Source organism: Salvelinus sp. IW2-2015, linkage group LG1 (assembly GCF_002910315.2).
Source record: "Salvelinus sp. IW2-2015 linkage group LG1, ASM291031v2, whole genome shotgun sequence".
Classification (NCBI taxonomy): Eukaryota; Metazoa; Chordata; class Actinopteri; order Salmoniformes; family Salmonidae; genus Salvelinus; species Salvelinus sp. IW2-2015.
In genome coordinates this window covers 49,398,342-49,425,172 of record NC_036838.1, presented here as the reverse complement: position 1 = coordinate 49,425,172, position 26,831 = coordinate 49,398,342, and the positions used below count along the sequence as shown (strand labels likewise).

The window sequence follows — 26,831 nt, the reverse complement described above, 5'->3', positions numbered from 1 at the left end:
GGTCCGTGTGGCTAGAATATGTTGACTTTGGTGACAAAACGGACGGCACTGTGATAGACTGCATCCAATTGTTTTAGTAGAGTGTTGGAGGCTATTTTGTAAATGACATCGCCGAAGTCAGAAATCGGTAGGATGGTCAGTTTTACGAGGGTATGTTTGGCAGCATGAGTGAAGGATGCTTTGTTGCGAATAGGAAGCTGATTCTAGATTTTGATTTTGGATTGGAGATGCTAATGTGAGTCTGGAAGGAGTTCTACAGTCTAACCAGACACCTAGGTATTTGTAGTTGTCCACATATTCTAGGTCAGAACCGTCCAGAGTAGTGATGCTGTACGGGCGGGCAGGTGCGGGCAGCGATCGGTTGAAGAGCATTCATTTAGTTTTACTTGCATTTAAGAGCAGTTGGAGGCCACGGAAGGAGAGTTGTATGGCATTGAAGCTCGTCTGGAGGTTAGTTAACACAGTGTCCAAAGAAGGGCCAGAGGTATACAGAATGGTGTCGTCTGCGTAGAGGTGGATCAGAGTATCACCAGCAGCAAGAGCGACATCATTGATGTATACAGAGAAGAGAGCCGGCACAAGAATTGAACCCTGTGGCACCCCCATAGAGACTGCKAGAGGTCCGGACAACAGGCCCTCCGATTTGAAACTGAACTTTATCAGAGAAGTAGTTGGTGAACTAGGCGAGGCAATCATTTGAGAAACCAAGGCTGTTGAGTCTGCCGATAAGAACGCGGTGATTGACAGAGTCGAAAGTTTTGGCCAGGTCGATGAATACGGCTCCACAGTAATGTCTCTTATTGATGGCGGTTATGATATCATGTAGGACCTTGAGCGTAGCTGAGGTTCACCCATGACCAGCTCTGAAACCAGATAGCATTCCGGAGAAAATACGGTGGGATTCGAAATGGTCTGTAATCTGTTTGTTAACTTGGTTAACCTTAGAAAGGTAGGGTAGGATAGATATAGGTCTGTAGCAGTTTGCGTCTAGAGTGTCTCCCCCTTTCAAGAGGGGGATGACCATGGCAGCTTTCCAATCTTTGGGAATATCAGATGATACGGAAGAGAGGTTGAACAGGCTAGTAATAGGGGTTGCAACAATTTCGGCAAATCATTTTAGAAAGAGAGGGTCCAGATTGTCTAGCCCGGCTGATTTGTATAGGTCCAGATTTTGCAGCTCTTTCAGAACATCAGCTATCTGGATATGGGTGAAGGAGAAATGGGAGAGGCTTGGGCGAGTTGCTGTGGGGGGTAGAAGGCTGTTGATCGGGGTAGGGGTATTCAGGTGGAAAGCATGGCCAGCCGTAGAAAAATGCTTATGGAAATTCTCAATTAAAGTGGATTTATCGGTGGTGACAGTGTTTCCTAGCCTTAGTGCAGTGGGCAGCTGGGAGGAGCTGCTCTTATTCTCCATGGACTTTACAGTGTCCCAGAACTTTCTTGAGTTTGTGCTACAGGATGCACATTTCTGTTTGAAAAAGCTAGCCTTAGCTGGCTCGATAGGTTTTCTTGTCTCGGTTGGCTCGGCAGGCTCCCATCCCACATCAACGCCTGAGCCGGCTCCTCGGGCTCCCATCCCACGTCATGCCTCAGCCYGCTCGTCAGGCTCCCACACCTCAGCGGATTCGTCCCGCTCTCTGGCACTCGAGGGCGCCAGGCTGCCCATCATTACAATCAACTTTTATATATWTTTTTTATTTATTTAACCTTTATTTAATTAGGCAAGTCAGTTGAGAACAAGTTCTTATTTACAGTGACGGCCTACCAAAAGGCCTGTGGGGACGGGGCTGGGATTAAAAATAAATTAAATAAAAAATATATGACAAAACACACATCACAACAAGAGAGACAACACAACACTACATAAAGAGAGACCTAAGACAACAACATTGCATGGCAGCAACACATGACAGCACAGCATGGTAGCAACACAACATGACAACAACATGGTAGTAACACAACATGGCAGCAGCACAACATGGTAGCAGCACAAAACAGGGTACAAACATTATTGGGCACAGACAACAGCACAAAGGGCAAGAAGGTAGAGACAACAATACATCACGCAAAGCAGACACAACTGTCAGCAAGAGTGTCCATGATTGAGTCTTTGAATGAGGAGATTGAGATAGAACTGTCCAGTTTGAGTATTTGTTGCATCTCGTTCCAGTCGCTAGCTGCAGCGAACTGAAAACACGAGCGACCCAGGGATGTGTGTGCTTTGGGGACCTTTACCAGAATGTGACTAGCAGAATAGATATCTCAGATGGGGGGAGTGAGGCCTAAGAGAGTTTTATATACAAGCATCAACCAGTAGGTCTTGCGATGGGTACACAGTGATGACCAGTTTACAGAGGAGTACAGAGTGCAGTGATGTGTCCTATAAGGAGCATTAATGGCAAATCTGATGACRGAATGGTAAAGTACATCTAGCCGCTCAAGAACACCCTTTCCTGCCAATCTATAAATTACGTCTCCGTAATCTAGCATGGGTAGGATGGTCATCTGAATCAGGGTTAGTTTGGCAGCTGGGGTGAAAGACGAGCGATTACGATACAGGAAACCAAGTCTAGATTTAACTTTAGRCTGCAGCGTTGATATGTGCTGAGAAAAGGACAGTGTACCGTCTAGTCATACTCCCAAGTACTTTTATGAGGTGACTACCTCAAGCTCTAAACCCTCAGAGGTAGTAATCACACCTGTGGGGAAAGGGGCATTCTTCTTACCAAACCAAATGACCTTTGTTTTGGAGGTGTTCAGAACAAGGTTAATTAAGGGCACAAAAAACTTGTTGGACACTAAGAAGCTTTGTTGTAGAGCGTTTAACACAAAATCCGGGGAGGGGCCAGCTGAGTATAAAACTGTATCATCTGCATATAAATGGATGAGAGAGCTTCCTACTGCCTGATCTATGTTGTTGATGTAAATTCAGAAGAGTGTGGGGCCTAGGATCGAGCCTTGGGGTACACCATTGGTGGCAGGCTGTGGCTGAGACAGCAGATGTTCTGACTTTATACACTGTACTCTTTGAGAGAGGTAGTTAGCAAACCAGGCCAAAGACCTCGAGACAGCATTACTCAGTTGTGGAAAAAGTACCCAATTGTCATACTTGAGTAAAAGTATAGATACCTTAATAGAAAGTTACTCAAGTAAAAGTGAAAGTCACCCAGTAAAATACTATTCAGAAAGTCTAAAGTATTTGGTTTTAAATATACTTAAGTGTCAAAAGTACATTCAATTGCTAAAATATACTTAAGTATCAAAAGTAAAAGTATAAATCATTTCAAAGTCCTTATATTAAGCAAACCAGACGGCCATTTTTTGTTTTTAAAATGTATGGATAGCAAACACTCCAACACTCAGACATTTTTTACAAAAGATGCATTTGTGTGTGAGTCCACCAGAACATAAGACAGTAGGGATGACCACGTGTTCTCTTGAAAGGTCTGTGCATTTCACAATTTTCCTGTTCTGCTAAGCATTCAAATGTAACTAGTATTTTTGGGTGTCAGGAAAGTGTATGGCATAAAAAGTACAATATTTACTTCAGGAATGTAGTGAAGTAAAAGTAAAAGTTGTCAAAATATAATAGTAAAGTACAGATGCCCCAAAAATTACTTAAGTAGTACTTTAAAGTATTTTTACTTAAGTACTTTATAGTACTTCGTCAGAGTCGTGTGTATAGGTGGCAGGGAAGTCAGGCGCAAGAGAATCAAACTTAAGGTAATGGAGTTTGTTTAATAACAATAATAAAACATAACTCCAAAACTATAATAACAATAAAACAAAGTGGGTAGAGGAACCCGTCGCGCACCACAATACAAACATGAAACTGAACATCAAACAATCTCTGACAAAGACATGAGGGAAAGAGGGTTAAATAACAACAGATAATCAGTGGGATTGAAACCAGGTGTGTAGGAAGACAAGACAAAACCAATGGAAATGAAAATGAATCAATGATGGCAAGAAGACGGTGACGTTGACTGCCGAGCACCACCCAAACAAGGAGAGGCTTCGACTTCGCAGAAGTCGTGACAGTCCCCCCCCCCCCTGACGCGCGGCTCCAGCTGCGTGTCGACACCTCGGGGACGACCCGGAGGGCGAGGCGCAGGGCGATCCGGATGGAGAAGGTGGAAATCCTGCAGCATGGAAGGATCTAACACGTCCTCCACCGGAACCCGGCATCTCTCCTCCGGACCGTACCCCTCCCAGTCCACGAGGTACTGAAGGCCCCTCGCCCGACGTCTCGAATCCAAGATGGATCGAACGGGGTACGCTGGGACCCCCTCGATGTCCAGAGGGGGCGGAGGAACATCTCGCACTTCAGCCTCCTGGAGCGGGCCAGCCTGAGGAGAGACACATGGAACGAMGGGTTAATACGGTAATTAGTGGGTAGCTGTAACCTATAACATACCTCGTTCACTCTCCTCAGGACTTTAAACGGCCCCACAAACCGCGGACCCAGCTTCCGGCAGGGCAGGCAGAGGGGCAGGTTTCGGGTCGAGAGCCAGACCCTGTCCCCTGGTGCGAACACCGGGGCCTCACTGCGGTGACGGTCTGCGCCAACTTTCTGGCGTAGTATGGCGCGCTGAAGGTGGACGTGGGCGGCCTCCCAGGTTTCCTCCGCGCACCGGAACCAACTGTCCACCGCAGGAACCTCGGTCTGACTCTGATGCCAAGGAGCCAGAACCGGCTGATACCCTAATACACATTGAAAGGGAGAAAGATTAGTGGAGGAGTGGCGGAGCGAGTTCTGGGCCATCTCTGCCCATGGCACGAACTTAGCCCACTCCTCCGGCCGGTCCTAGCAATTAGACCGCAGAAACCTACCCACATCCTGGTTAACTCTCTCCACCTACCCATTACTCTCGGGGTGAAAAGGTAAGSCTGACTGAGACCCCCAGACGTTGCATGGACGCCTTCCAGACCCTTGACGTGAACTGGGGACCCCGATCAGACACTATATCCTCAGGCACCCCATAGTGCCGGAAAACGTGTGTAAACAGGGCCTCCGCAGTTTGTAAGGCCGTAGGGAGACCGGGTAAAGGGAGGAGACGACAGGACTTAGAAAAACGATCCACAACGATCAGGATCGTGGTGTTGCCCTGTGAAAGTGGAAGATCAGTTAAATAATCCACCGACAGGTGCGACCACAGCCGTTGTGGAACGGGTAAGGGTTATAACTTACCTCTGTGCAGGTGTCTAGGAGCCTTGCACTGGGCGCACACTGAGCAGGAGGAAACATAAATCCTCACGTCCTTAGCTAAAGTGGGCCACCAGTACCTCCCTTCAAGACAACGCACCGTCCGACCTATTCCAGGATGACCAGAGGAGGGTGACGTGTGGGCCCAATAGATCAGTCGGTCGCGGACAGCAGACGGAACGTAGAGACGCCCAGCTGGACACTGAGGGGGAGAGGGCTCTACACGTGACGCCCGCTCAATGTCCGCGTCCAGCTCCCACATTACCGGCGCCACCAAACAAGAGGCTGGGAGTATGGGAGTGGGATCCATGGACCGCTCCTCTGTGTCATACAGCCGGGACAGTGCGTCTGCCTTAACGTTCTGGGAGCCTGGTCTGTAAGAGAGGGTAAACACAAAACGGGTGAAAAACATGGCCCACCTTGCCTGACGAGGATTCAGTCTCCTCGCCTCCCGGATGTACTCCAGATTGCGATGGTCAGTCCAGATGAGAAAAGGGTGTTTAGCCCCCTCAAGCCAATGTCTCCATGCCTTCAAAGCTTTTACGACAGCCAACAGCTCCCGGTCCCCCACATCATAGTTTCGCTCCGCCGGGCTGAGCTTCTTCGAAAAGAAGGCACAGGGGCGGAGCCTCAGTGGCGCACACGAGCGCTGAGAGAGCACTGCTCCTATCCCAGCTTCAGATGCGTCCACCTCCACTATGAACGGCAAAGAGGGATCCGGATGAGCCAACACCGGAACCAAGGTAAACAAAGCCTTCAGGTGCCTAAAAGCCCTGTTCGCCTCAGCTGACCTATGCAAGCGCACCGGGCCCCCCTTTAGCAGTGAGGTAATGGGAGCAGCAACCTGACCAAAACCCCGGATAAACCTCTGGTAGTAGTTGGCAAACCCTAAGAATCGCTGCACCTCCTTTACCATGGTGGGAGTCGGCCAATTACGCACGGCTGCAATGCGGTCACTCTCCATCTCCACTCCTGACGTGGAAATCCGATGCCCTAGGAAGGAGACGGACTGTTGGAAGAACAAGCATTTCTCAGCCTTGACATATAGGTCATGCTCCAACAGGCGACCAAGCACTTTGCGCACCAGAGACACATGCTCGTCGCGTGTAGCGGAGTATATCAGGATGTCATCGATATACACCACTACACCCTGCCCGTGCAGGTCTCTGAAAATCTCATCTACAAATGATTGGAAGACTGATGGAGCATTCATCAACCCACACGGCATGACGAGGCACTCATAATGCCCTGAGGTGGTACTAAATGCCGTCTTCCACTCGTCTCCCTTCCGAATACGCACCAGATTGTACGCACTATTGAGATCCAGTTAAGTGAAAAGTGCGCCACGTGCATTGACTCAATCGCCGTAGCAATAAGAGGTAGCGAGTAACTATACCTCACCGTAATTTTATTTAGACCTCGATAATCAATGCACGGGCGCAAACCTCCATCCTTCTTCTTCACAAAAAATAAACTTGAGGAGATGGGGGAAACGGAGGGCTGAATGTACCCCTGACGCAGGGATTCAGAGACATATGTCTCCATAGCCACCATCTCCGCTTGCGACAGGGAATACACATGACTCCTGGGAAATGCAGCGTCTACCAGGAGATCTATCGCACAATCCCCCCGTCGAAGGGGTGGTAATTGAGTCGCCTTCTTTTTACAGAAGGCGAGAGTCAAATCGGCATATTCTGTGGGGATGTGCACGGTGGAGACCTGGTCTGGACTTTCCACAGTAGTAGCACCAACGGAAACCCCTAAACACCTACCTGAGCACTCTCGCGACCACGCCGTGAGAGCCCTCTGTGGCCACGAAACAGTGGGGTTATGACAAGCTAACCAGGGTAGGCCCAGCACCACAGAGTACGCAGGAGAATCAATAAGGAAAAGACGAATCTTCTCCTTGTGACCCCCCCTGCGTTACCATACTCAAAGGAGCGGTGGCCTCCCTGAAACCCTGACCCTAATGGTCGACTATCTAAGGCATGATCGGGAAAAGGCATATCCACAGGAACAATGGGGATCCCTAAACTATGAGCTAAACCCTTATTAATGAAATTCCCAGCCGCGCCTGAATCTACTAGCGCCTTATGCTGGGAACGCGGGGAAAATTCAGGAAAAATGACAGAGACAGAGGCTCTGGATGAGAATGGTGCCTACTCACCTGGGGTGACGCCAAAGTGCCCTGCCTGCTGCCTCGATTCCCAGAGGAACCAACCCGGCAGCGACCAGCAGTGTGACCTCTGCGACCAAATATGGTGCACGAGCGGGAACCCCCTCCATTCTCCCTGCGCACCATCCCTCCCAACTCCATGGGTACAGGAGAGAGGGTGCGGGAGGATGGAACAACCAGACCCCGATCTAGACGTCCACGAGTAGCCAGCATGTTGTCCAGCCTGATGGACAGGTCCACCAGCTGGTCGAAGGTGAGGGTGGTGTCTCTGCAGGCCAGCTCCCGACGGACGTCCTCGCGTAGACTACAGCGGTAATGGTTGATCAGGGCCCTGTTGCTCCATCCAGCGCCGGCAGCCAGGGTCCTAAACTCCAGAGCAAACTCCTGTGCGCTCCTCGTCTCCTGCCTCAGATGGTAGAGGCGCTCACCCGCCGCTCTGCCTTCGGGTAGGTGGTCGAATACTGTCCGGAAATGGCGGGTGAACTCCTCAAAACGGTCCAACGCCGCATCCTCTTCTCCACACACAGCGCTGGCCACCTCCAGGGCTTTCCCGGTGAGGCACGAGATGAGGGCGTAACTCTTCTCACGGTCTGATGGAGCTGGGTGGACCGTGGCCAGATATAAGCTTAGTTTGAGGAGGAAACCCTGGCAGCCGGCAGTATCCCCGTCGTACCCCTGTGGCAGGGATAAATGGATCCTGCTGGGTTCAGGCGGGGAAAAGACGCTCAGGGGAGACGCCGTTTGTGCTGGTGGAGGCGCTGGAAAAACTCCCTGTGTCTCCCAGTGGTCCATATTCTGGACAACGCGATCCATGGCGGCGCTCAGATTGTAAATCATCTCCGTATGTTCCATGWCGCGCTCCTCCACCTCCATGGCCGGGGTACCTTCTCCTGCTGACTTCATTTTTGGTTCAGAGATTCTGTCAGAGTCGTGTGTATAGGTGGCAGGGAAGTCAGGCGCAAGAGAATCAAACTTAAGGTAATGGAGTTGTTTAATAACAATAAAATAAAACATAACTCCAAAACTATAATAACAATAAAACAAAGTGGGTACGAGGACCCGTCGCGCACCAATACAAACAACATGAAACTGAACATCAAACAATCTCTGACAAAGACATGAGGGGAAACAGAGGGTTAAATACACAACAGGTAATCAGTGGGATTGAAACCAGGTGTGTAGGAAGACAAGACAAAACCAATGGAAAATGAAAAATGAATCAATGATGYCTAGAAGACCGGTGACGTTGACTGCCGAGCACCACCCGAACAAGGAGAGGCTTCGACTTCGGCAGAAGTCGTGACAACTACTGCCAATACTCCTTAATTCCACAAGAATGGAATGGTCTACAGTATCAAAAGCTTTGGCCAAGTCAATAAAAATAGCAGCACAACATTGCTCAGAATTAAGGTTGCAGTGACACATCCATAACCGTTTAAGGTTGCAGTGACACATCCATAACCTGAGCGGAAACCAGATTGCATGCCAGAGAGAAAACTACAGACATCAAGTTTTTCCAACACTTTTGATAAACAGGGCGAAATAGAAATATGCCTATTACATCATATGATGTGAAATGTATCATACTGGGAGGATTTCTGTATTTTGAAAGTTACATATCTTGAAAACTTGATTTTTGAGGTGGAACTTTCCTTTATTGAATCATGCAGGGTGACATCCAATGCTTGCCATCCATCCCAGCCCCACAAGCAGGCAATGCCCCTGAGCAGGTTCTTCACTCTCCCTTTGGAATGCAGTGTATTCTGKAGAACACTAAAAACAACGGCATACACCACTTAGATGTCAACAGCATCATTAAATCACCTCTTGGCAAGATTTTATCCCAAACATTATAGTTCAGGCACACTTAAAAACAGAAAGTCCTTTTGGCTGCAAAATGTCCACAACTCATCTTGCATTTTGATCAAGCAGAAAAGCACAACTCACACATGGGCAGTGTGGGACTAGTTCTGACACCCCAAATGTTCTTCTTTCAGCCGAATGGATGGGGTGAGGAATGTAGAGATGGCTTTGCAGGACTCTCAGGCACATTTCTCATATCAGACAGCAAATCCATTCTGCCCTCAGCCTCAGACCATGCCTGAAGAGCTGAAGAGGTAGAAGTCAGTTTGAAGTCATCAGGGAGATCTTTTCCYTTTGACCTCTGCCAAGTCACTTTGTAAAAGGACCTTTATGGAAGGCCAGAATACATTGGAGATTGAGGAGTATAGATTGAATTTCATGGCTTTTTATGAGTGAAAACTTGAGATACTTTATACAGTTTATTTTGACTCCATTGATTCAACTCCAGCACATCTAGCTAACTTCCCTAACTCATTGGCATGCTTAATTGGGAAATTAATGCATGACATTTAAAGGGATGAGATTGAAGAAGAAAATTATAYAGCAGGTAGGAAAGGACAGTGAAAATAATGAGTCTCCTTTTTGAAAATTAACAGCAATAACTTAATGAATGCATTGGATTCTATCAGTTTGAATGGAGGGGTAAATTAACCATTTTAATGGTCATTTCCCAAGCTCTGTAAAATAAATTACATCAGTTGCCCTCTGACAATTATTACTCAAATTATCATCATAAGTACATGACGAAGATAACATAGTTTTTTTGGACATTTGCAATGGGGTTATTAATCAGCACCTTTAAAGTGTTCTTTGTGCTCGGTCATATTAGTGGAAGTGAAAGTCAAACATTAATTGGAAAGCAATGTGAATGATGTTTAATGGCTTTAAGGTCAACTTAGTATGTGGTCTCACAGTCTTCATGGCCATAGAGTTGGCCAACTGAACATATACAACATGTGCATTACCAGTGATTTGCAGGTATTCATTTGTCTGTTTCTTCTTGCATGAAGTTCCAATAATAAAAAATAAAAAAACGTATACTTTTTCCCGCTTGTGGATTGATCAAGCATTTAAATCCGTAGGAATATAGAACACATATTATTAGCAAGTGTGTAATGTATTCCTCAGCCAAATCCTGTTGAATATTATCCTTCCACACGTCATGTGAGGGTGGCAGATGGTAAGTCTCTGGCTGTCYTTGGGAAATGGAAATAATACAAGCAGTTGATTAAAAGCAAACAAACACCCTCTAAATAGTGAGAGTCAAATATGGTGAAATACAGTGAGCTCCCAAAGTGTTGTGACAATTAATTTTTTGTTTTGTTTTGGCTCTGTTCTCCAAGACTTTGAAGATGAAATGATACAATGACTATGAGGTTAAAGTGCAGACTGTCAGCTTTAATTTGAGGGTATTTTCATCCATATCATTTGAAACAGTTTAGAAATTACAGCACTTTCTGTACATAGTCCCCCCATTTTAGGGGACCAAAAGTATTGGGACAAATTCACTTAAACAGTATGTGTATTAAAGTAGTCAAAGGTTTAGCATTTGGTCCCATATTTTCACGCCCTGACCTTAGTTATATCTGTTTTCTTTATTATTTTGGTTAGGTCAGGGTGTGACGAGGGTGGGTATGCGTGTTTTGTATTGTCCAGAGTTTTTTGTATGTCTAGGGGTTTTGGGTAAGTCTAGGTATATGTAGGTCTATGGTGGCCTGAATTGGTTCCCAATCAGAGGCAGCTGTTTATCGTTGTCTCTGATTGGGGATCATATTTAGGTTGCCATTTTCCCTTTTGTTTTTGTGGGTTCTTATTCTATGTTTAGTTGCCTGTCTGCACTAGCCATATTAGCTTCACGGTTCATTTTGTTATTTTGTTCGTTTTGTTCAGTGTTCATTCTTTAAATAAAGAGGAATGTATGCTTATCACGCTGCGCCTTGGTCTCCTCCCTACGACGGCCGTGACACATATTCCTAGCACACAATGATTACATCAATCTTGTGACTCTACAAACTTATTGGATGCATTTGTTGTTTGTTTTGGTTGTGTTTCAGATTATTTTCTGCCCAATAGAAATTAATGGTAATGTATTGTGTCATTTTGGAGTCACTTTTATTGTAAATAAGAATAGATTATGTTTCTAAACACTTCTACATTAATGTGGATGCTACCATAATTTGGATAATCCTGAATAAATCGTGAATAATGATGAGTGAGAAAGTTGCAGACGCAAAAATATCATACCCCCCAAAAAATGCTAACCTCCCATGTTATTGTTATGGTAAGATATTTGTGCATCTGTAACTTTCCCAATATGGATGAAAATACCCTCAAATTAAAGCTGAAAGTATTCACTTTAACTTCATAGTCATTGTATAATTTCAAATTCCAAGAGAAGAAATACAGTAATAGAAAGACGACTGGATGGTTTTGAGTCATTCCCATTCCAAAGTGCAGAAAACAAAGATGTTCGAGTGACTTTCTGTAACATCTTTTTCATATCATTACAGTTTCGAGAACTATTTTTTAACATTGGAATAATACAGATTTCTGTGCTATAGCAACATGAATGGGGCAACATACACTGAGTGTATAAAATATCAAGAATGCCTATCTTTCCATGGCATAGACTGACCAGGTGAATCCAGGTGAAAGCTATGAACCCTTATTTGTCACTTGTTAAATCCACTTCAATCAGTGTAGATGAAGGGGAGGAGACAGGTTAAATAAGGATTTTAAGCCTTGAGACAATTGAGACATGGATTGTGTATGTGTGGTATTCAGAGGGTGAATGGGCAAGACAAGATGTAAGTGCCTTTCAACGGGGTGTGGTAGTAGGTGCCTGGCGCACCGATTCGAGTGTCAGGAACTGCAACACTGCTAGGTTTTTCACACTCAACTGTTTCCTGTTTGTATCAAAAATGGTCCACCACACAAAGGACATCCAGCCAACTTGACACAACTGTGGGAAGGATTGGAGTCAACGGGAGGAGGGGGGTTCAACTCAATATTAGGAATACTCAGTGTAGATCATTTCTGTTCCATAAGCAAGTCTCTCATGTGCAGAACTGCTTCATTTGCTAGCAATTGAAAGGAGCCATTCAAAGGACAATGTAGAATATAAGGTAATCTTTTCAGTTTGTCTCAGCTGTTATTGCAACAGGAGGATACTCCTGTTGTTCTTTATGAAATACTGCCTACAGGCTACTCTAGGCCTACAGACCTAATGCAAATCTACCAAAAGTCTGGCGTTTGCAACAATATCCTGTTACCTGTATTTTAACTTTATTGTTGTTGATGTACAGTATGGTATGGTGTTTACCTTCCTACTATATAGTTAGTGGTTGTCTGTCTTCATTTGTGTCCATATACCACATTCCAACATCAAAGAAAGTGTTCAGGAAAACAAAGACCAAGACTGTTTTGCAGTCAGTCAGGTACAGTATGTTCCAACATACAGTAAGAAAGTTCGGGATTGGTGACCCCCCCACGGGACGGTTGAGCTAACGTGCTCTAATGTGATTAGCATGAGGTTGTAAGTAACAATAACATTTCCCAGAACATAGACATATCTGATATAGGCAGAAAGCTTAAATTCTTGTTAATCTAACTGCGCTGTCCAATTTACAGTAGCTATTACAGTGAAAGAATGCTATGCTATTGTTTGAGGAGAGTGCACAGTTATGAACTTGAAAATGTATCAATAAACCAATTAGGCATATTTGGGCAGACTTGATACAACATTTTGAACAGAAATGCAATGGTTCATTGGATCAGTCTAAAATGTTGCACATACACTGCTAAATTGCACCTCCTAAACTGGAATAACACATTGTGGCCTTTCTCTTGCATTTCAAAAATGATGGAACAAAAAACACAACAAATAATTCATGTTTCTTTCTTTGTATTATCTTTTACCAGATCTAATGTGTTATATTCTCCTACCTTGATTTCACATTTACACAAACGTCAAAGTGTTTCCTTTCAAATGGTATCAAGAATATGCATATCCTTGCTTCAGGTCCTGAGCTACAGGTAGTTAGATTTGGGTATCTTAAGAGTTTAAAAAATCACTGATATTTTCTTATCATATCGTTATCCTAAGGACTAGGCAGTCAGCCCTGTGGGCAGGTAAGGTCTACCAGGTAAGGTCTACACCTAGGCCCATACAATGTGTAGGCTACAACTCTGTAATTACAGTAGCTGACTAGCTGCTTATGTAGGATAACATAAGGTCATATGATATACAGTGCATTCGGAAAGTATTCAGACCCCTTCCCTTTTTCCACATTTTGTTACATTACAGCCTTATTCTAAAATGGKTAAAATATTATTCATTAATCTACACACAATACCCCATAATGACAAAAAAAACAGGTTCTTAGAAAATGTTGCTTACTTATTAAAAATACAAAACTGAAATACCTTACATACATAAGTATTCGGACCCTTTGCTATGAGACTTGCAATCGAGCTCAGGTGCATCCATTTTCCATTGATCCTCCTTGAGATGTTTCAACAACTTGATTGGAGTCCACCTATGGTAAATTCAATTGGTTGGACATGATTTGGAAAGGGACATTTAAGGTCCCACAGTGATAGTGCATGTCAGAGCAAAAACCAAGCCATGAGATTGAAGGAATTGTCCATAGAGCTCTGAGACAGGATTGTGTTGAGGCACAGATCTGGGGAAGGGTACCAAAAAACATCTGCAGCATTGAAGGTCCTCAAGAACACAGTGGACTCCATCATTCTTAAATGGTAGAAGTTTGGTACCACCAAGACTCTTCCTAGAGCTGGCCGCCCGGCCAAACTGAGCAATCGGGGGAGAAGGGCCTTGGTCAGGGAGGTGACCAAGAACCCGATGGACAGAGCTTCAGAGTTCCTCTGTGGCAATGGGAGAACCTTCCAGAAGGACAACCATCTCTGCAGCACTCCACCAATCAGATATTTATGTTAGAGTGGCCAGACGGTAGCCACTCCTCAGTAAAAGGCACATGACAGCCCTCTTGGAGTTCGCCAAAAGGCACCTAAAGGTGCCATGAGAAACAAGACCATGAGAAACAAGAGAAACAAGATTCTCTGGTCTGATGAAACCAAAATGTAACTCTTTGGCCCGAATGCGAAATGCCACGTCTGGAGGAAACCTGGCAACATCCCTACGGTGAAGCATGGTGGTGGCAGCATCATGCTGTTGGGATGTTTTTCAGCGGCAGTAACTGGGAGACTAGTCAGGATCGAGGGAAAGATGAACGGAGCAAAGTACAGAGAGATCCTAGATGAAAACCTGCTCCAGAGCACTCAGGACCTCAGACTGGGGAGAAGGTTCACCTTCCAACAGGACAATGACCCTAAGCACACAGCCAAGACAACGCAGGAGTGGCTTTGAGACAAGTCTCTGTTTGTCCTTAAGTGCTCCAGCCAGAGCCCGGACTTGAACCGGATCGAACATCTRTGTGGAGACCTGGAAATAGTTGTGCAGCGACACTCCCCATCCATCTGACAGAGCTTGAGAGGATCTGCAGAGAAGAATGGGAGAAACTCCCCAAATACAGGTGTGCAAAGCTTGTAGTGTCATTCCCAAGAAGACTATTTAAAAAATATATATATATATATTTCACCTTATTTAACTAGGCCAGTCAATTAAGAACAAATTCTTTTTTACAATGACAGCTGTAATCGCTGCAATAGGTGCTTAAACAAAGTACTGACTAAAGGGTCTGAATACTTATGTAAATGTGATATTTTTGTTTATAATTTTCTAAAAGTTTTTTAAAAATTCTGAAAACCTGTTTTCATTAATGGCATTGTGTGTAGATTGATGAGAGGGAAAAAACGATTCAATCCATTATAGAATAAGGCTGTTACATAACGAACTGTGTAAAAAAGTCAAGGGGTCTGAATACTTTCCGAATGTGGGAACAAATMATCAAAACCCAAAGCGTTAAATGTGTGTATGTTTTTCATATATGTGGAGTCAATCTGGTTTGAGGGATACTGACACGGTTGACCAATGAATCACCACAATAGTCCGGTCTGTTCTATCAGACTGATTATCTAGAGGCGGGAGGAATGGGCGGCGGCAGCTAAGGTACTTCCCGCCCCGTGGGTGTGTTTAACGCAAGTGTAGGCATTGCATCCACCTGCCAACGCGTTTCCCCAGCAGTCAGGAGCGAATACACTTTTACCAGGAACACTTTCTGCGTGTATAGACGACTTTCAGACAAAGAGGAATAGTTAAAATTGTCTGTTTTCCTGGATCTGTCACATTGGACTTGTCACAACTCGTCATTAAACTTTCACAAAATTGATTTGGAGAGACGTTTTCAGCTGCTCCTCATGAGCATTGTACTGGGCAGCAATAAACACACCGGACTCAGGTGTATCTCTAAAGACTGTCCTGCAACGGCACTCGGATCTTATACATTTTAAACTTGGAGACGAGAGGCGAAAGATTTCGTGGAATTCTGTTGGTTTTTTCGATGACTTGTAAAGTTGGACTTGGACTCAAAATTATTTGTGGAGAGTAAAGTGACAATCAGGTAATTATTCATAACGTTACCCTTACGAAAAAAGATTGCAGTCTGAGTGCATTATACTGTAGTACACTGCAGTTAGAGTGAATCATTACTGCAGTATGCTGCAAATACTGCGTCCAAAATAAAACATGTTTACTATACTGTACTACAGTTATAACTGCAGTGTAACTGTAGTTAGTGCAATATAACTGCAGTTCAACTGCGTCCAAAATACCACAGTCGACTCCAGTTACTGCACCTTTACACTTTTTTGTAAGGGTAATGCTTTGCATTCAAACAGCCTACAATGTGCACACAGCACTGACATTATTTACTGGTGGGTTACATTTGACATGTTGTTGCTCCAAAAGAGCTGTGGCAAAATGTGTAATAATAAGTTCTGTACTGGCATACAACTGTTACATGTTGTTGATTAGGCTTAGCCTGTATGAACAACAGCTTAATGTGGGTAGTTAAATTAGGCTTTAATAATGTACATTTGAATTTAAGTGTGACAGCCAATGCTGGACACGTCGACTTTGTTATAAACGTGTATGTGTCAGTGAGTTTTACCATTTTTTAAATATTTTTAATTTAATTTAATTTATTTAACTAGGCATATTGGTCTTATTTACAATGAAGGCCTACCCCGGCCAAACCCGGACGACGGTGGGCCAATTGTGCTCAGCCCTATGGGACTCCCAATCACGGCCGGATGTGATACATCCTGGAATCGAACCAGGGACTGTAGTGACTCCTTTTGCACTGAGATGCAGTGCCTTAGACCACTGCGCCCTTCGGGAGCAGTGCCATGCTTTAAAGGAGTTTTCTTTCTTTTTTGTGCTGGAACAACTAACGTTACCAGCTGCAGATCTATCTGACAAATTAGTAGCTTTATGTCGCACAACTCAACACAGGTAGTATTGATAATGAGTGTCTCCAGTTTTCAAAATAGCATAATATTTCAAAGATTGTTCACATTGATTCTGCAATAGCCTAGGTGTTTAGTCATCCACAAAGGTTATTTTGTCTCTGGTAAAAATGCACAAATCATTAGAAGCGCACACGTCTCTCTAAGAAAGCAATTTAGCATACCCACGCCCGAAAGAATGCAGAAAGTATGAAGTCCTAGTCTTAGATAACGATCCCAATAGCCCGCTGACTTTTCAAGCGCGGTTGCCGCTGGACCAAGCAGACAGAGGGTGAGTGGCTAAAAGCGAGTTTTAATAGTGGTCTTTACCGTCTTTCAGACAGTAAATCATGCTCAACGTGGCAATTGTCTTGATTCACGATACAGCAATAAGTCATGTTTGCTGTCAAAAACACATGCAAGTACTGAGAACAGACAATTAGGCAACACCTCTGACAAAATGCATTAACGAGGAACCGTCCACAATTATGTATTATTATAGGCTAGTCTGTCGACATGTGAACAAAAGGGCCTATCTAATGTAAAAGTGATGACATGCCAATGAACCGATGGGGTGGTTGGGGGATGAGATGCCTTAATGTAGGTGTCATGTTTATTATACATTTTCGATCCTTTGATGAGAACCATGCCAAGGCTACTGAGCTTCATTCCTATATTTAGCTCTAACGAATTTATGTTTATGTTTTCAAGTGTAGGCCCACGCTATTACACTGCTATTACACTTGTTGCACTTCAAGAACATAAAGAGGAAGACATTGGATCTGGACCTGTTAGATCATTTAATCAAATTAGAATTCCTAGGATATTGTACAAATGGAAAATCATGCACGTCTGTGTGTAACAGTGTGTGTGTGTGTGTGTGTGTGTGTGTGTGTGTGTGTGTGTGTGTGTGTGTGTTGGTGTGTGTGTGGTGTGTTGTGGGTTGTGTGTGTGTGTTTGTGTGTGTGTGTGTGTGTGTGTGTGTGTGTGTCTGTGTCTGTTGAAATGTTATTTGTAAATAGTTCATTGTTTAATTTAATTTGCTTCTGTGAAGGAATCGCCCCCTGACTCAGAATAAACAGCTGCCCAGTTAACAAATTGTCCACAAATAGCTAAGGTTTGAACAGCTGGTTATACTCATAAATCCACCCTAACCAACCCGTTTGGTTAAAGGATCTCTTTTGAGCTGTAGGCTCTGGCCCCAGCTCTCCAGCAGTCTGCATGTTGTGTTTGTGGTTGAAGTACCCTTTAGACTGTGCTCACTTGCAATCGCATGCAGAGTGCTTGTATAGCCATCAAAATGTAAACATTGTACATTGATGATGTGTATTCACTGAATCCAAGGTGCATGGGATGTCATAGCCCCCTGGGCTATGGGACACAGAAACTGCCTGTTACAGCTGAAGTAATAGCGCTATAGCTCCTTGGCTGTGGGAATCAGGATAATGTGAAGGTTGACAGTGTCCATAAGAGCAGGGCACTGTATCTATTAGATGGCATGAGCCTGTTGGCCAAGCCTGAACATCCATGGATCCGTGCTTTATTATGGTGCACATAACCACAGTGGCATCTGCCCTACAATGTTAAAGCCATGAAATAAGACTAATAATATGACTTACCCTAGATTTGAGTTTGGCAGTTCTTTTGTTGTTGTATCAAGTCTAGGCAACACGTACTACCCTTAAAGGGGCAGTGCAGTCGAAACTTGATTTCCTGCATTTTATARATATTTCCACACTATGAGGTTTGGAATAATACAGCTTGTTTGCATGGGTGTTTTTTTGTTGTTGTTGGAGTTAATAGGCCAATAACAAAGAGAGTTTGCCCTCCTCTCTGCCAATAACAGCCAGGTTTCAGGTTACATATCCCTCCCATTAGGCTCGTCCAATTAGACCCCTCACTCAGGCCACGCCCAGACATTTCTAGCAAAATTCTTGCTTGAAAAATAGCTTTTTGCTAAGAAGCTATTTGTAACGCTTGTCGTGGTTGGAAGAAGAGGAGGACCAATGCGCAGCGTGGTAAGTGTCAATATTGTTTTAATATGAAATAATGAACACTGAACAAAAACAAGAACACGACAAACGAACACTCCTGTACGGTGAAACAAAAACACAGAACAGAAAATAATCACCCACAACACACAATGAAAAACAGGCTACCTAAATATGGCTCCCAATCAGAGACAACGACTGACACCTGCCTCTGATTGAGAACCATACTAGGCCAAACACATAGAAATAGAACAATAGAACAAAACATAGAAAAAACAACATAGAATGCCCACCCCAACTCACGCCCTGACCAAACTAAAATAAAGACATAACAAAGGAACTAAGGTCAGAACGTGACACTATTTTTTATAATTTTTTACCATTTAATTGAAAACAATCACAGTAAGGTACATAATTGTTACCCAGAAATGATTTGATATTGAGATAAAAATGGCTGCATTGGACCATTAATAAATCATGCAGTATTCTGCTTACCCTTTATAACTTGAGTGTATTGCCCATTCCTTTTAGGTATGGCTCCATTGCTACATTTGATCACAATGTTATTACAGTTTCAATCAACAATCCCAGTGGTTCTGGTAAGACTGGTTGATTTTATCTTCAATACTGTATTCTATTTTGTAGAGGTGAGATTACACCAGTGACACGATTTTTTTCACTCTGGATTGTGTGAAGACAAGGTATAACCTTACATTAGGTGACTACATAATTACAGAGTAGTGCACAGGGTTTGTGATCTTTGAAAGAGGAATGTGTTTGGTGGGACGGACTAGAAGATAACAGCATATTCTTGCACAAGAGGCAGGGAACAATGGAGGAGACCAGCTTGATTTTCCCATCATTTTGTCACGCATACATAAAGGTAAAATATGACTCTGGCCAAATGGAATTGGATTCTCTACTTTGGAAAGGTCCAATGGTCTGGGTGTAATCCCTAAACATCAGTGATGGAACATCAGATGTTCACAGCTCTCACAAAGAAGCTATCATCGTAAATACCACTGTGTAATACTTTTAGCAGCTAACGTTTTTCAAAWGTTTAATTGTTTACCTCTTCTTTCCTCCAGTGTTCTGTGATTGTTCTTTACCTGGAGGTTGGTTCACCATGCTGTTGGCAGGTCTGTGGACGGTCCACATGCTCCTGGCCCTGGTTGTCGGGGCTCTGTGCAATCACAACATCAACGACCCTCATGCTTCACCCCGCGTCTTCATCTCCTTCAAAGGTGAGAAGCAAACATCTCTGGTCTACCCCCTAGTGGTTTCTATCTGGAGTCTTGAATTCATGTAGTTCTCTCCTCTAATAGCTTCCTCCCGTTGTGTGGCATCATTAAAAGAATCACCGCATTTTCTGTTTTCTACTGCTCTGCACTGAGTGTGCACCCTTTGTGTGACTGATGATATCATAATCAGATAAATGGGATGATTCTGGCCTTGATAAGTGCTCTAGATTCCATAGGAAGAACTTACAGCATAGTCATGAGTCATGTTGCACCGCAGATCCGTCATAGTGACCACTAACAAATCATGCGATTCTAATTTGCTTCCTCTCTTAAACATTCTGGCAGGGTCATTCTCAGCAACTGCTTCCACTTTACTATATTGAACGAATAATTAAAAACATAAACAAAGGAGGAAAAAAAGCTTACAGTTGAGGTTAACAAAGACAACAGTATATTTTTTAGAACAATTTTCCCTCTGATACAGAATGCTAGTTATAAGGTGTCCTTGAATCAACATGATTACATTCTCTGATGTTTTTGTAATGGAGAAGGAACAGTCTAAAGGTGAAAGTGATGCATTAAAAAGACTTTGCCTGTAGAATATTAGCATGTAATGATAACACTATCATGGTCATTATCAGATCAGGGGTCCCTCTACAGAATGACACATCTCAGGGCTTTGTGGCCATGTAGATGAGGTGGGGTAGGGCTTGGGGGTTGTGGGGTTTGGAGGGAGCGTGTAGCAGGTATTACTGAGATCAAATTGCCTGGTTCAACCAAGCAGAGCGCTGTTTGTCCCTAAGGTCTGTCCCTCTCTCCAATCTAGCCTGCGATTAGCAGCCGTAGCAGCGCTAAGGGACTGAGCAGTGCCCCTGTTTGCTTTGGCTTCCATTTCCCAGGACTCCTGGGCTGGCACAGTTCAATATTAAAGGTTCTTTCCCTCTTTAATCAAGTCAGATTTAACACATCACTGAACACGTATCCAGAGCTCAGCATTTCTTTCATTCTTTTTTCCCCAAATATCAATATACCCAGTTCTCTAGTTGAATATCTTCAAATATATTGCTTTTACTCGACTGCATCAACAAAGTTGGTCTTTTCGTTTTTCGGTTGATTGTTTTTCTCAGAATGGATTTTTAAAAAATTATTAAAAATATTCTCAGAAGTGTGTCGTTTGAAATTGTGGCCTGCTCTTTATTCACCTGCAATACTTTTTTGGCAAATCCAGCAGTATTGTTTGCTGATGAGCAGACACAGAGGAGAACCTGGCTCTCTTGCTTACCTGTTTGTTTTGCTACCCAGTCATGATGCATTTCACAGTCTACTGACTCTGCTTTTCTCCTAAGCTCTGGAGAGAGCCTTTTCCCCCTTCAATATTGTGATTCACCCACTTAATTGCTTTTCTAGTACCTTGTAAACCCCACATTGACAAAGCAGCTGCACTTTCCACCTTGCATTATAGTGTTTTAATTATTCACTACAGTTTCAGTGATGCATTTACTATTGACTGGCGATGTAGGTTATTTTTATAGATCGTACTTACTAACTAGATTTTTAGCAACAAGTTTGAGATTTCTCTTTATGGCACCCTTTGATGTTTTGGCTATGGGCTTTGACACAGCATAACATTTATATTGCAGTGTAGGCTCCTCAGAGGAGGAAGGGGAGGACCAACCTCCTCAGTGAATTTCATAAAAAAATTGTAAAACATAAAAAACGTTACCCTTTTTAGATAAAACTATACAAAATATATTCACATCACCAAATAATTGATTAAAACACACTTTTTTGCAATGGAGGTCTACAGTAGCCTCAGCAGCAGTCTGTATCGTAGCACAACGGTCTAGCCGGAGAACAGATAGCTTTCGTCCTCCTCTGGGTACATTGAGTTCAATACAAAGCCTAGGAGGCCCATGGTTCTCACCCCTTTCATAGACTTACACAGTAAGTATGACAACTTCCGGAGGACGTCCTCCAATCTATCAGAGCTCTTGCAGCATGAACTGACATGTTGTGCACCCAATCAAAGGATCAGAGAATTAATCTAGTACTGAAAGCATAAGCTACAGCTAGCTAGCACTACAGTGCATCAAATGTGGTGAGTAGTTGACTCAAAGAGAAAGACAATAGTTGAACAGTTTTGAACAAATTAATTTCTTCCAAAATGAAGGAGAAGCAAGAGAGAGAGAGATTTCATAATTTTGTTTCACTATCAGTTTCAAATCAAATCAAAGTTTATTTGTCACGTGCGCTGAGTACAACAGGTGTAGACCTTACAGTGAAGTGCTTACTTACAGGCTCTAACCAATAGTGCAAAAAAAGGTATTAGGTGAACAATAGGTAAGTAAAGAAATAAAACAACAGTAAAACGACAGGCTATATACGGTAGCGAGGCTATAAAAGTAGCGAGACTACATACAGACACCGGTTAGTCAGGCTGATTGAGATAGTATGTACATGTAGATATGGTTAGTGTCTATGCATATGTGATGAACAGAGAGTAGCTAGCAGTAGCGTGAAAGAGGGGTTGGCGGGTGGTGGGTGGCGGGTGGCGGGAAACAATGCAGATAGCCTGGTTAGCCAAGGTGCGGAAGCACTGGTTGGTCGGCCCAATTGAGGTAGTATGTACATGAATGTATAGTTGAAGTGACTATGCATATATGATAAACAGAGAAGTACAGTTACGCAATAAAAGAGGGGTGGGGGGGGGGCGGGCACCAATGCAAATAGTCCGGGTAGCCATTTGATTACCTGTTCAGGAGTCTTGGTGGCTTGGGGGTAAAAACTGTGGAGAAGCTTTTTGTTCTAGACTTGGCACTCCGGTACCGCTTGCCATGCGGTAGTAGAGAGTACAGTCTATGACTGGGGTGGCTGGGTCTTTGACAATTTTTAGGGCCTTCCTCTGACACCGCATGGTGTAGAGGTCCTGGATGGCAGGAAGCTTGGCCCCAGTGATGTACTGGGCCATACGCACTACCCTCTGTAGTGCATTGCGGTCAGAGGTCGAGCAATTGCCATACCAGGCAGTTATGCAACCAGTCAGGATGCTCTCGATGTTGCAGCTGTAGAACCTTTTGAGGATCTCAGGACCCATGCCAAATCTTTTTAGTTTCCTGATGGGGAATAGGCTTCTTGGTGTGTTTGGACCATTCTAGTTTGTTGTTGATGTGGACACCAACGAACTCGAAGCTCTCAACCTGCTCCAATTCAGCCCCGTCGATGAGAATGGGTTTAGCCTACTCAAACACCCTGCTTAAACAGAGGGATGCTATGTTAGCTAGCTGGCTATGACTATCCAACACACCACTGAAAGTCTTCCAGGTCAAGGTAAGATTTTGGTTTGACTAATTTATTGCCACCGGGCCCCGCCGGTGTATGTGCTAAACTGCTTACTGACTGTACACTGTAACGTTACTGCATGATTCTAGGTGGTTTACTAATGCATTAGTTATATTAGCTATGTTGAGTATGACATTAGCTAATATGGTGATAATGATGTAGGCTGTGTGTAGCGGTTATGATATGGTTTGGCTTGGAAAGGTTTTTTCGCCTGGTCACATACAGCTGATGTGTTGTGCATTGAAGTTCACAAGCAAAGGGATAAGGTGAGAGGAGTAGAATGCATTGATGCAAGAAAGAATACAACGCGGCTGCTATGAAAGTGAACGGTGTTTACGCTTTATCAGGGGTGTATTTATTGTGCCTGTTATGTTAAAAACTTTCTTAAACGGAAGCAAGCAGAACAAAACGGGAATAAGCATACCTGAATTTGTCCAATAGAAACTCTTGTTTGCAACTGTTGGACTAATGATTACACCCTAGATCAGTTAGATACAGGCAAGAGTGTGCAAGGCGGTATTGAATGTGTGCACCTACGTTTTAAACTTTAATTCATAGCCTAGGTTGTAGCAACCTCATCATGGTTATAGGAAAATTGTAATATCTTGTAGTAGCCTAAACCTATCGCTGTTACATTGAACTGTGTGAATGGAATATGAATTACAGTCATCCAATATGCCGTCCTCCCTCATCTTAAACGGCATCGACTGCCGCTGTTATATTGATATATTTTTATGTATAATATGCTCATTATGAAAGTGCCGTATAATGGTGCTGTATCATATTAAACGTATCCCAAATTAAAAACTTTAAGCTGACATCCCTTCTTGGTTATTTAATGGTCTGGTCTCTAACTATTGTGAGGTTGGTTGCTTGCCAAAACCTGCTTACTCTGCTGCTCCCGAGAAGCGCTAAGGACCGTGACCTCTTACACAAGAGGCCCTCACTTCCCCATTAAACAGGTCGTACCTACGTGGAGAGTAAATCAAGAACCTCTTAATTGTTTTTTTCTTTCTACTTTAGTGAAATGCTTCCCCAGGGAACTTCACCTACAGATGCAGGCTTTTCATTTGATCACTCTTTTGTTGCTGAGAATTGTCCTCCACTTAAGGAAATGCAGATGAGCTTCGTGATTTACATAAATTCACAGAAAACAGGCACTAACACATGGTTATATTAACATGATTGCACTTTTCATGTAGCCTACTTTTATCCAGCTAATCGCTTAACCACCTATCAAGCAACATTATGGACTACATGTTTAAATTCTGTTGCTGCAGGATTATTTCGCTACGACAATACTGGTGGAATTAACATCCTACATCTCTATGATGCAGTCTGGTCTGGCCTACTGACTGAGTGTCAATTCTTGGACCGACTCTCTTCTCTGTATACATCAATGATGTCGCTCTTGCTGCTGGTGATTCTCTGATCCACCTCTACGCAGACGACACTATTCTGTATACTTCTGGCCCTTCTTTTGACACTGTGTTAACAACCCTCCAGGCGAGCTTCAATTCCATACAACTCTCCTTCCGTGGCCTCCAATTGCTCTTAAATACAAGTAAAACTAAATGCATGCTCTTCAACCACCGATCGCTGCCTGCACCTGCCCGCCTGTCCAACATCACTACTCTGGACGGCTCTGACTTAGAATATGTGGACAACTACAAATACCTAGGTGTCTGGTTAGACTGTAAACTCTCCTTCCAGACTCACATCAAACATCTCCAATCCAAAGTTAAATCTAGATTGGCTTCCTATTCCGCAACAAAGCATCCTTCACTCATGCTGCCAAACATACCCTTGTAAAACTGACCATCCTACCAATCCTCGACTCGGTGATGTCATTTACAAAATAGCCTCCAAAACCCTACTCAATAAATTGGATGCAGTCTATCACAGTGCCATCCGTTTTGTCCACAAAGCCCCATATACTACCCACCACTGCGACCTGTACACTCTCGTTGGCTGGCCCTCGCTTCATACTCGTCGCCAAACCCACTGGTTCCAGGTCATCTACAAGACCCTGCTAGGTAAAGTCCCCCCTTATCTCAGCTCGCTGGTCACCATAGCAACACCTACCTGTAGCACGCGCTCCAGCAGGTATACAGTGGGAGAACAAGTATTTGATACACGGCCGATTTTGCAGGTTTCCTACTTACAAAGCATGTAGAGGTCTGTAATTTTATCATAGGTACCTTCAACTGTGAGAGACGGAATCTAAAACAAAAATCCAGAAAATCACATTGTATGATTTTTAAGTAATTAATTTGCATTTTATTGCATGACATAAGTATTTGATACATCAGAAAAGCAGAACTTAATATTTGGTACAGAAACCTTTGTTTGCAATTACAGAGATCATACGTTTCCTGTAGTTCTTGACCAGGTTTGCACACACTGCAGCAGGGATTTTGGCCCACTCCTCCAACAGACCTTCTCCAGATCCTTCAGGTTTCGGGGCTGTCGCTGGGCAATACGGACTTTCAGCTCCCTCCAAAGATTTTCTATTGGGTTCAGGTCTGGAGACTGGCTAGCGCCACTCCAGGACCTTGAGATGCTTCTTACGAGCCACTCCTTAGTTGGCCCTGGCTGTGTGGTTTCGGTGTCGTTGTCATGCTGGAAGACCCAGCCACGACCCATCTTCAATGCTTCTTCACTGAGGGAAGGAGGTTGTTGGCCAAGATCTCGCGATACATGGCCCCATCCATCCTCCCCTCAATACGGTGCAGTCGTCCTGTCCCCTTTACAGAAAAGCATCCCCAAAGAATGATGTTTCCACCTCCATGCTTCACGGTTGGATGGTGTCTTGGGGTTGTACTATCCTTCTTCTTCCTCCAAACACGGCGAGTGGACGTTTAGACCAAAAAGCTCATTTTGTCTCAACAGACCACATACCTTCTCCCATTCCTCCTCTGGATCATCCAGATGTCATTGGCAAACTTCACGACGGGCCTGGACATGCCGCTGGCTTGAGCAGGGGACCTTGCGTGCGCTGCAGGATTTTAATCCATGACGGCGTAGTGTGTTACTAATGGTTTTCTTAGAGACTGTGGTCCCAGCTCTCTTCAGGTCATTGACCAGGTCCTGCCGTGTAGTTCTGGCTATCCCTCACCTTCCTCATGATCATGATGCCCCACAGAGGTGAGATCTTGCATGGAGCCCCAGACCGAGGGTGATTGACCATCAGTCTTGAACTTCGTTCCATTTTCTAATAATTGCGCCAACAGTTTGCTTCTCACCAAGCTGCTTGCCTATTGTCCTGTAGCCCATCCCAGCCTTGTGCAGGTCTACAATTTTATCCCTGAGTATCCTTACACAGCTCTCTGGTCTTGGCCATTGTGAGAGGTTGGAGTCTGTTTGATTGAGGTTGTGGACAGGTTGTCTTTTATACAGGTAACGAGTTCAAACAGGCTGCAGTTAATACAGGTAATGATGGAAACAGGAGGCTTCTTAAAGAAAAAACTAACAGGTCTGTGAGAGACGGAATTCTTACTGGTGGTAGTGATCAAATACTTATGTCATGCAATAAAATCAAATTAATTACTTAAAATCATACAATGTGATTTTCTGGATTTTTGTTA

The 26,831-nt window shown here is 43.9% G+C and overlaps 1 pseudogene; it reads left to right on the top strand.

Moving 5' to 3' along the window:
* The first annotated feature begins 15,396 nt into the window (after window positions 1-15,396).
* Window positions 15,397-26,831, top strand: part of LOC111969306 (semaphorin-3F-like) — a 99,115-nt pseudogene continuing 87,680 nt past the window's right edge.